A 9,306-nucleotide genomic window follows, 5' to 3' on the forward strand; every position below is an offset into this window, starting at 1 on the left:
TGGAATTCTTGACCAATGCAATCCAATTAAAACATTGGGTTCATAAAAAATATGAGTCCTGACCAATATGATTCTGCAACATGTACACTCTGAAAAATGAAATTGTATCCCATCTATGTATGATATATCAAAGTGCATAAGTATATTCTACTATCATATATAACTAATTTAAATAAATAAATTAAAATATGAGTCCTGAAAATTGAAAATCATTGCCAAATTTTTTTAAAGAGAGAGAGAGAGAGAGAGAGAGAGAGAGAGAGAGAGAGATTTTTTAATTTGTTTTTAATATTTATTGTTTTGTTTTTGGCAGACACAACATCTCTGTTTGTATGTGGTGCTGAGGATCAAACCCGGGCCGCACGCATGCCAGGCAAGCGCGCTACCACTTGAGCCACATCCCCAGCCCCGAGAGAGATTTTTTTAATATTTACTTTTCAGTTTTCGGTGGACACAACATCTTTATTTTATCTTTTTGTGGTGCTGAGGATCGAACCCAGCGCCCCGAGCATGCCAGGCGATTGAGTTACCGCTTGAACCACATCCCCAGTCCCATTGTCAAATTTTAATATACAATAAGATATATATCTACTTACTGCAATATATTTATGTTTGAATGGCCATAAAATTTGAAAATCCAAATGATCCAACAACAACAAAAACTATCAAAATTCGTATTAAATAAATTTTATCATTACTTTTTCATTAGTCAGGACATATTTTCATCATATCCAGTAGAATAAATCTTGACACATATATATGAGTTTCATGTTACACTTGAGAAAGCGTAAAGTTTGTAGAAATTAGAATATAGTATTGCTTACAATGTGTAGAGCCCTAAAACTGAATCACACACTCAAAATATCTGTTGGTGTTTGTGCTAGGATCGTCTCATTCATGAACTCTAGCTACACAAACATAAAGTGCTGATGTGGTGATGAAGTCATAAGTAGACACTACAGTCCCACAGTGAGGTGGATAGAGAGATAGTGCAGTCCCACAGTGAGGTGGATAGAGACATTCAGCTGGGTTTGGCTTCTCATTTCTGTAGGATTCAGTACAGATTACTCTGGTGTTTGGCCCAGAGCACTTTCCTGTTATCAGATCAATGAAGCCAGAATCATCATTTGCCTCTGTATGTATGAAAGGGCCTGGGTGACAAGGTCGATGTCATGCTTACCCTCAAATCCCAGGGTTGTGTGTGTGTGTGTGAGTGTGTGTGTGTGTGTGTGTGTGTCTGTGTGTGTGTGACTGTGTGTGTGTGTGTGTGTGAGACAACTTATTGCCTCATATCAATACTAAAATAGTTCAGATTTAAATAATGGAATAAAAAGATAAATAGACAATATTTTCAAATATATATAATAAATGGTGCCAGGATGCTATGGCTAACACAGCATCCAGAATAATTGGGGATGACCACTTTATTTTCATATCACAAGATTTCTGCAAAGTCCTCTTTCTTTATTTAAGGACTATGTATACCCATTTGCAGAAAAGGATGGGAAGCTGATTTCTAAGAATAAATTATGGAAATATATAGCATCTGGTTCCTTCTATTTTTGAGATGACATACATTTCAGAGTTGTTAATTGGCAAATGAACAATTTGAAATGTATCTACAAAAATCATGAAAAAAGTTCTTGGGAAAAAATAAATAAGGAAAGGATAAATTGAGAAATAAAAATTTCTCAATTATAGCCTTGTGATTTATAGAACATTAAAGAAAACAAGTATTTACTAAGAAATTTTCCCCTAGTTTAATTAATAATTCTGGAAAAATATGATAAATCTAAAACCATTGTTAAGTGTTCGGAAAACAATTAACCCCTTCTATATGGATCCACTTCACTGAAATGGAAGCTTTCATCGCACCCAGAAGCAAGGATGACAAGGGTGGTACAGAGGGGCACTAGGCAGACACTCTGCCATCTGTGTCAATAGTGCCCACCCTGTTGGGGCTTCACCTAAAGCCTTAAAGCACAGTAAGGTGTTCTTTTTGGAAGTTCAACCTGGTTCTCTGTGGGTAGACAGAATTTTTTAACATATTTTGACTTTTAACATATTAATTGCATTAACACTCAGATGGATTTAAAAATGTGATATGACCAAAAATATTAAAAAGACATTTCAGGAAAATAAATATGATTAGAACCTGTTTTTTCACATTCAAATTCAGTTTTATAAATATCCAGAAAGACTGTAGATGCCCCTGAGCTAAGTGTTCCCTCTTTTGATGGCACACTAGTTTGCATTACGTCCACCTGTCTGTAGGACTTCTCCAAACAGTAACCAGTATGAGGATATTAGATCGCACATGCTCTCTAGAAGGAGAGAAAATATCCATTACTGTGTGGGAGAAAGGAATACAAGGTAGAGCCAGACTCTCATATACCAGTGAACAAAAGCTCAGATACAGAAAACTCAAGGAATATTAAGTATAGATGGTTCCTGAGAATCTATGGAAATGATCATAATTTCTGACAACTTTGGTTGAAATCATATCGGGGACCCTCATTTATCAAGCCCTGGAGACACTCACTATCCTTCACCATCACACTCAGCTCCTGGCAGAGGCAGCACAAGTGACATGTATCACAGAGGATCATGGATGATCATGCAAACACCCATAAGTAAACCTATAGGTGAGATCCAAAAGTAAAGAGCAGAAAGACCAGCAGAGTAGAGGAAGGGGCAGGGGAGGGAGGAGAGAGGGAGTGAAGACGGAGTACACTCCATGCCTTTATAATTATGTCAACATGAATGGTGCTGTCATGCATAACTAAGAGGGACCAATAAAGAAGAGGGACAAAAGGAAGAATCATTACAGCTGAGTAAGGAGCCTGAGTAGTCAGTCTGGAGATGTGCTGCCACTGGGGCAGTGAAGGAGGCGCTTCCTGCGAAGTTTCTTTCCAACAAGGGACAGTGTGGTGGCTAATTGGCTCTATTCCCCTGGTATTTACCTGCCCACTCAGGGAATCCCTGTGAAGCAGCAGCAGCGTGAGTAGCAGTCCTGGCCCTGGGGTTGCACCCCCTGCTGAACAGGCCCCAGGGTTACACTGTCTCCTACCTGGCTGCTCTCCACAGATGTAAGTCACTTTTGAGAGGGCTGGCTGCACCCATGTGTCTGGATTGTGCTCCTTGGGTCTGCCCTGAAGCTCAGGAGAGGCATCAGGTGATGCAGGGAAGTCAGAACACATGCTAAACTCACCTCCTGGCAGCCCACAGGGAGACAGAGTGGAGGAGACCCCTGGGGCCACCTGACGCCAAACCCTAGGCTTGATATACTGCATGTGGGTTAGGAACAGAAAGCTGGGGTGTGAAGTTGTTTTCAGGACAAGAGGCACACTGCGGAGGAGCCCAGTTACCAGGTCACTTCTTCAAACTTTTTTATGACTGGGTACACAGGTGGCCTGCCACTCAGGAGGCTGAGGCAGGAGGATGCAAGTTGGAGGTCTGGGCATTGCAGAGACCCTGTCTCAAAGTGAAAATCAGAAAGGATGGGGGAATCAACTCAGTGGTAGAGTGCCTCTCTATTCAATTTCAGGAAAAAAGAGCTGTTCCTGAAGGCATCTGGGGGCAGGTAAGTTATCGACACTGAGAGTCCTGTAGAGTCTGGCCACCTGCATTCAGGTCCTGCCCCTGCTATGTGAGGTGGGCTGAGTGCTCAGGTTTCCTGCATGGCACTCCCTCCCTGTTATAAAGATATAAGTATTATGTATAAATACCACTGCAAATTGCATATTTATAAAAATATGTACCTTATTATGTGGCATATTACAGGTTGATCTTAGCATAGATATAAATTATAGTAACACTTGGAAAGACTCCGATTATGGCTGGTAGAGGTTAAGCACTCAGGATCTCAGTTTCCCAGTAGTGAATTTCTTCAACTGAATTGTTCTGCCTTTGGCGAGCCTTCCACAATGTAGACCTTCCCAAGCCCCCTTACTCTGAAAAAAAGGAACAGCAGCCATCACAGGGAGCTCACAGTCCAGGAGGGTGAGCTCCATAAACTGGACACATCCTCCTCACATGGACCTTAGGAGCCAACTTCTGAGTTATTCATATTGAAAAGGGGAACAGTATATATTAAAATTATTTTGGAGCCCAGAAATATTTTCAGAAACTTCCAAAAATATAAAAAGCCTCCACTTCATTTCAATTAGAATCTACTTTAGCTGGTCTTTCTGAATTGATACAATTATAATAATTTCCGAATATGTTGGGTGATCAAAGAAGAGTGGGTATATGCATGCTTCCAAAGGCACTGTGGGGTCTTCCTGTCCACTCGGAGCCCAGCAAGGGAAGCCAGGGGCACCAGCCTTGGGCAGGCTGTGGGTGCTTCCAGAGACAGAGGAAGGCTTTCCCCAAGCACACCCTTCTAACTACACATCATCAATGCCAAGAAGTTCTTAGCAGGAGCTGTGACGTTTTATGTTGCATTAATCAAGGCAGCATGGACAAATCACGTGTGCACCCAAAGCTGCTGCTCACCCTCCCTGAGGCAAGGACACTCTGCAGCCCTGCTACTGTGTCTCCCATTAGCATAGGAGTCTCCTACATCCCTGGGTCCAGGACAGCTAGGTCAGGAAGAGGGAGGCAGTGGGAAAGAGGCAGAGACACCATGAGGCCAGCAGGGACCGTCCCTTTCATTCCCTCCCAGTTTGGGAGCAAATGGGAGAACTTCATCCCCAGGGCTCTGCAGCCAGCTCTCTGTTCTGCCCTCTGTTCTCCCTCACCTGTTGAAGAGCACATCTGACCTTCCCTGCATTTTTTTCCTCCTTATTTTGTGCTTTCTCTTTCCCTCTCCCACCTGGTGTGACCCTCTCCTGCCAACCTCCTGAGATGGCGCCCTCGTGTGCTCTTAAAACTTGCCTCCTCACTTGGTTCCCTGTCCTCCAAACTCTCAGCTGGCAAGTTGCTGAATGTGGACAGCAGGTGTGCGAGGCATGCACCTCTCTGCAGCTCTGCAGCAGGCCCTGGTGCCCTTGCTGAGGCAGGACAGGTGAGAACTCCTCTCTCAGCCTCCAGTCCTCCTCGCCAGCTCCCACCTCCTCCTCCAGCACCTCTCAGACCTCTGCCTCAGCACATACCCCAGAGGAGCAGAGCTTGAATGACCTTCCCCTTTCCTCTGCTCTCCTCAACAGATCCTCTTTGTTTCCTCCCAACTCATGACACACTTGCTGCCTGCCCTTGCCTGGCCCCCTGGGTGCCATGGTACATGCTTATTCCAGGTACTGTTTAGGAAATTATTCTATTATCACTTATTGGAGAATTAAAATGTAATTCCCACATAGTAGTTTTGAGATAAATTACTGGATCTCCAGAAGGAAGAGGGGCTCTTGCTGAGAATTTATTTTGACAGCTGGAAATGACAGAGTAAGTCTGTGTTTACTCAGGAGACAGAAGAAAAGTGGAAAGTGATGGGTACAAATACTTTTAAGAAAAAAAATGAGAAGGTCTCCAGTAAAAGCCTCAGCACCAGCAGGTGCCACGTCCATCTGAGTGGGCATCACCACTCCTGCCCTGGGTCTGTCCCAGTGTTTCTGATTCAGTAGATCTAGCAGGCAGGAGGCAAAAAGTCTTTAAGTGCAGAAGTTTTATCAAGAACAAAACAAAAAGCTTGGTGTGAATGATTAATAGCATTTTTCAGGAAAAAACATTGGTGGCATTCACCAAATAAGCACTGGGTTAGGAACTGGTCAAGGGGGAGCCCTGGAGTGGCTGCTAGCCCTCACACAGGGATCCTGCCTAGGTTGGCTCCTCAGAACACATTTGGAAACGTGTATGTTAAACTCACTTTGCAAAACAGCATCAGTGTCCCCAGTGCAATCTGCACTACAGCTCTGTGAAGGAGAGGGCCTTTCCTCCTCTGAGACATGGGAAGGAACAGAAAAGCCAACGAGAAGAGAGAGAGTGCTTGGTGGAGACATGCAGGTTTTTCCTACCCTCAGCCTGGTGACAAGCAGCTCACCTCCACTGACAGGTAAGGCTGGAAGGCTGTGGCACCCAGACTGACCCAAAGGGGAAAGCAGAGCCAGCAGGTGGTTCTGAACAGAAGGGGGGGGGAATTGGTGCCCCAACTGCCTAGGATTCACTGCAGTGTAGCCTGAAAGACAAGGGCACCCACTTTGAGGATTTTGGAGAGGATAAGAAGGCCTATATGTGCAAGAATTAGTGTGGATGTTACAGTAAACAGATCAGTGCTACCGAGCAGCAGGGTTTAGTAAACTATGACACGACAAAAAAATGAAGAGCGTCTTTGCATTTCTCTTGTCGGTCTCTGTTGCATTATTCCCCTAAGATCTATCAAGTATTTTCATGAAGTGTGGCTGTGAATATTAGGAATTGCTATCCAGGTAATTGCTGAATAAGATAGATAGATAGATTGATAGATAGATAGATAGATAGATAGATAGATAGATAGATAGATAGATAAATAGATAGATAGACAGACAGTAAAATCAAGACTCTCATGTGAATATAAAACAAGCACAGGCTATGGAACCCAGAATGAATTCCTCCTGACTGTGTCTTCCTGCCTTTCCTGCCTCTTTGGGCCCACTCCTCCCCACTCTTCCCTGTCTCAGTGACACTGTTCCACTCTCCTCTCCATGAGGTCAGTGTTACAGTTTTCACAAATAGTGAGAACGTATGGTGTTGTCTTCCTGTGTCTAGTAGGGTGACCTTAGCCTTCAACAGTCTGTAACATATTTCAAAATACTGAGAAGAGTCTAAATGTTCCTACCCAATACATGGAAGTGATTCGTGTTGGAGAGAAGCAAATGCTGGTTACTTTGACTCCATCATTACGTATCACTCATACTGTGCCCCAAAATATGCACAGATACTGTATGTCAATAAAAAGTGCAGGACAAAATTTGGTCTAGCTCATTAAATAAGGAGGGACTGGCAAGACACCACAACTGGTTCAGAGGAGAAATCAAAGTGTCACACTCAAGGCAAATGAAGCAGGATTGGGTTTACAGAGGGATGTGAATGACATGGTCCACAGAGCAGCGACCTACTGCACTACATGAGAATTTGAATCAGTTCTGTTTCTATGAACAAGAATGATCTTCATAGTTGACAACATCCTAAAACCTCCAGCACTGTAAAGTAGCTCAAAGTAATAACATGCAACTAGACTCAACACTCAGTATTTTTTCTATTGTTTTCACATTTTCAATGTTTTTCTGACTTTGCCATAATGAAGGAAGGCTGAATCCATATGGAAGTAGTATGGGTTAAAGACCTTCTTGTTCACAAACTGTTAGATATTTTATGCGCATTATTCAAATGAATCAGAGACCAGGTGGAAAACTTACACTGTAAATTGAGGGAAATGATGTTTGGATAATTGATTCAGGGTCTCAGTGTTAATAAGTGCCTCAGTGAAAATTTGTATTTAGGACTGATGGCTCCAAAGAACCTGCCTCTTCTATTTTAGTGTCAAGTATGTAACGTTTGAGTCAGGTATGGATCGTAGACCTTTGTGCAGATTAGATGACAGCCTCATGATTTGGATTAGGCTGACCTCCCTCTTCCATCATGCACACAGTGTGGACACAGTGCTCAAATAGCCTCATGGAGGCTTGCTGGTGTCAGTTTTAGGTCATCTCACATTTCCTGATCCATGCACGGATGAGTGAGAGGAAGGGAATCAGGAAAACAGAAGAGTGAAGCCTTTGGGTGAAGCCTGAGCTCACACTCTCTATTTTTCATAGTAAATGCTGGGACATCCAGAGAGATGGACAATCTCACCTCTGGGAGCTCCTTCCTCCTCATGGGCTTCTCTAACATCCGGGAGCTCCAGATCCTGCATGCGGCGCTCTTCCTGATGACTTACCTTGTGCTCTTCCTGATGGCTCGCCGCCCTCCTTGGGAATCTCCTCATCATCACCCTCATCACCAAGGACCATGGGCTGCACACCCCCATGTAGTTCTTCCTAAAGAACTTGTCGTTCCTGGATCTGTGCCTCATCTCCATCACTGTTCCCAAATCCATCACAAACTCTCTGACAAATTGCAACACCATTTCATTCCCTGAGTGTGTTTCCCAGGTCTTTTTCTTCTTCCTCTTTGCCACAACGGAAGTAGCCCTACTCACAGTCATGTCCTATGACCACTACATGGCCATCTGTCACCCGCTCAGGTATGAGATCCTCATGAGCCGTGGAGATTGTATGCAGATGGCAGCCTCCTCCTGGGTCAGTGGAGGTGTCAATGCAATCCTGCACACAGCAGCTACCTTCTCCATACCCAGGTGTAGGTCTCCTGATGTTCACCAGTTCTTCTGTGACGTCCCACAGCTGCTGGCCCTGGCCTGCTCCTACAACATTGGGGAGCTAATGGTCATTGGGCTGAGCCTGCTGTTGGACTTTGGATGCTTTGTGTTCATGGATATTTCTTACATTCACATCTTCTCCGCTGTGCTGAGGATGCCCTCTAGAGCAGGTAGGTCCAAAGCCTTCTCCACATGCCTGCCTCACCTCCTTGTTGTGACTCTATTCTTCTCTTCTGACTTTTTTGCCTATTTACGGCCCCTGCCGCAATCTCCATCAACCCTGGACTTGCTAGTTTCGGTATTCTATACTGTAGTGACACAAACTGTGAACCCCCTCATCTACAGTCTGAGAAACAAGGATATGAAGGTTGCGCTGAGGAAACTGCTGGTGAACAGGCATCATCCTTCCAATTAAAAGGGTTGATCTCACAACATCACCATCTTTTGCCCTCTGACTTAATCACCTGCACCTCTGGTATCCTATTGGGCCATGATTTTGGACATTTACAGTAAGGAGCTGATGAGAATCAGTTCGTACTCATTACAGTGACACTGAAAAGTATCTCTGTGCCCAAATCAAGTGGGTGGGGACCAAGGCCTCCGCTGGTGAGTGGACTGAGGTATGCTGGCCTTTCTCTTGTCATCCCAGTGGAGCTCCTTGGTCTGTGACAAGTGGCACTGGACAGGATGGTGGGACATAGAGATAGAGAAGGCCTCTCCCAGGAAAATTGTGGTGGTCCCTGGCAAGGGTGGGGTTTGGAACGCCATGTTGATGGTGTAATTTATTACCATCCTAAAGGGACTGTGTTGGAGTTGATGGCTACAGGGACATGAGGATGTAGGACATGGCCAAGCTAAAATGCCAGTTAAAATCCCTGATTTTATGTCTAGTGAAGTCACCTTCTTTGGTCTCCCAGCCCCGATCCATGCTGGTTTCTGCATAGTTGGTGTGGTTGAAGTCTCAAGAGAGGAGACAGACATTAAAATTCAAATTTCCTATATATCAATACATATGC

The 9,306-nt window shown here is 44.1% G+C and overlaps 1 pseudogene; it reads left to right on the forward strand.

Annotated features, from left to right (window-relative positions):
- The first annotated feature begins 7,753 nt into the window (after positions 1-7,753).
- Positions 7,754-8,705, forward strand: LOC143385760 (olfactory receptor 14A16-like; annotated as a pseudogene).
- Positions 8,706-9,306: the final 601 nt, after the last annotated feature.

The sequence above is a fragment of the Callospermophilus lateralis genome, unplaced genomic scaffold (assembly GCF_048772815.1).
Source record: "Callospermophilus lateralis isolate mCalLat2 unplaced genomic scaffold, mCalLat2.hap1 Scaffold_1712, whole genome shotgun sequence".
Lineage (NCBI taxonomy): Eukaryota > Metazoa > Chordata > Mammalia > Rodentia > Sciuridae > Callospermophilus > Callospermophilus lateralis.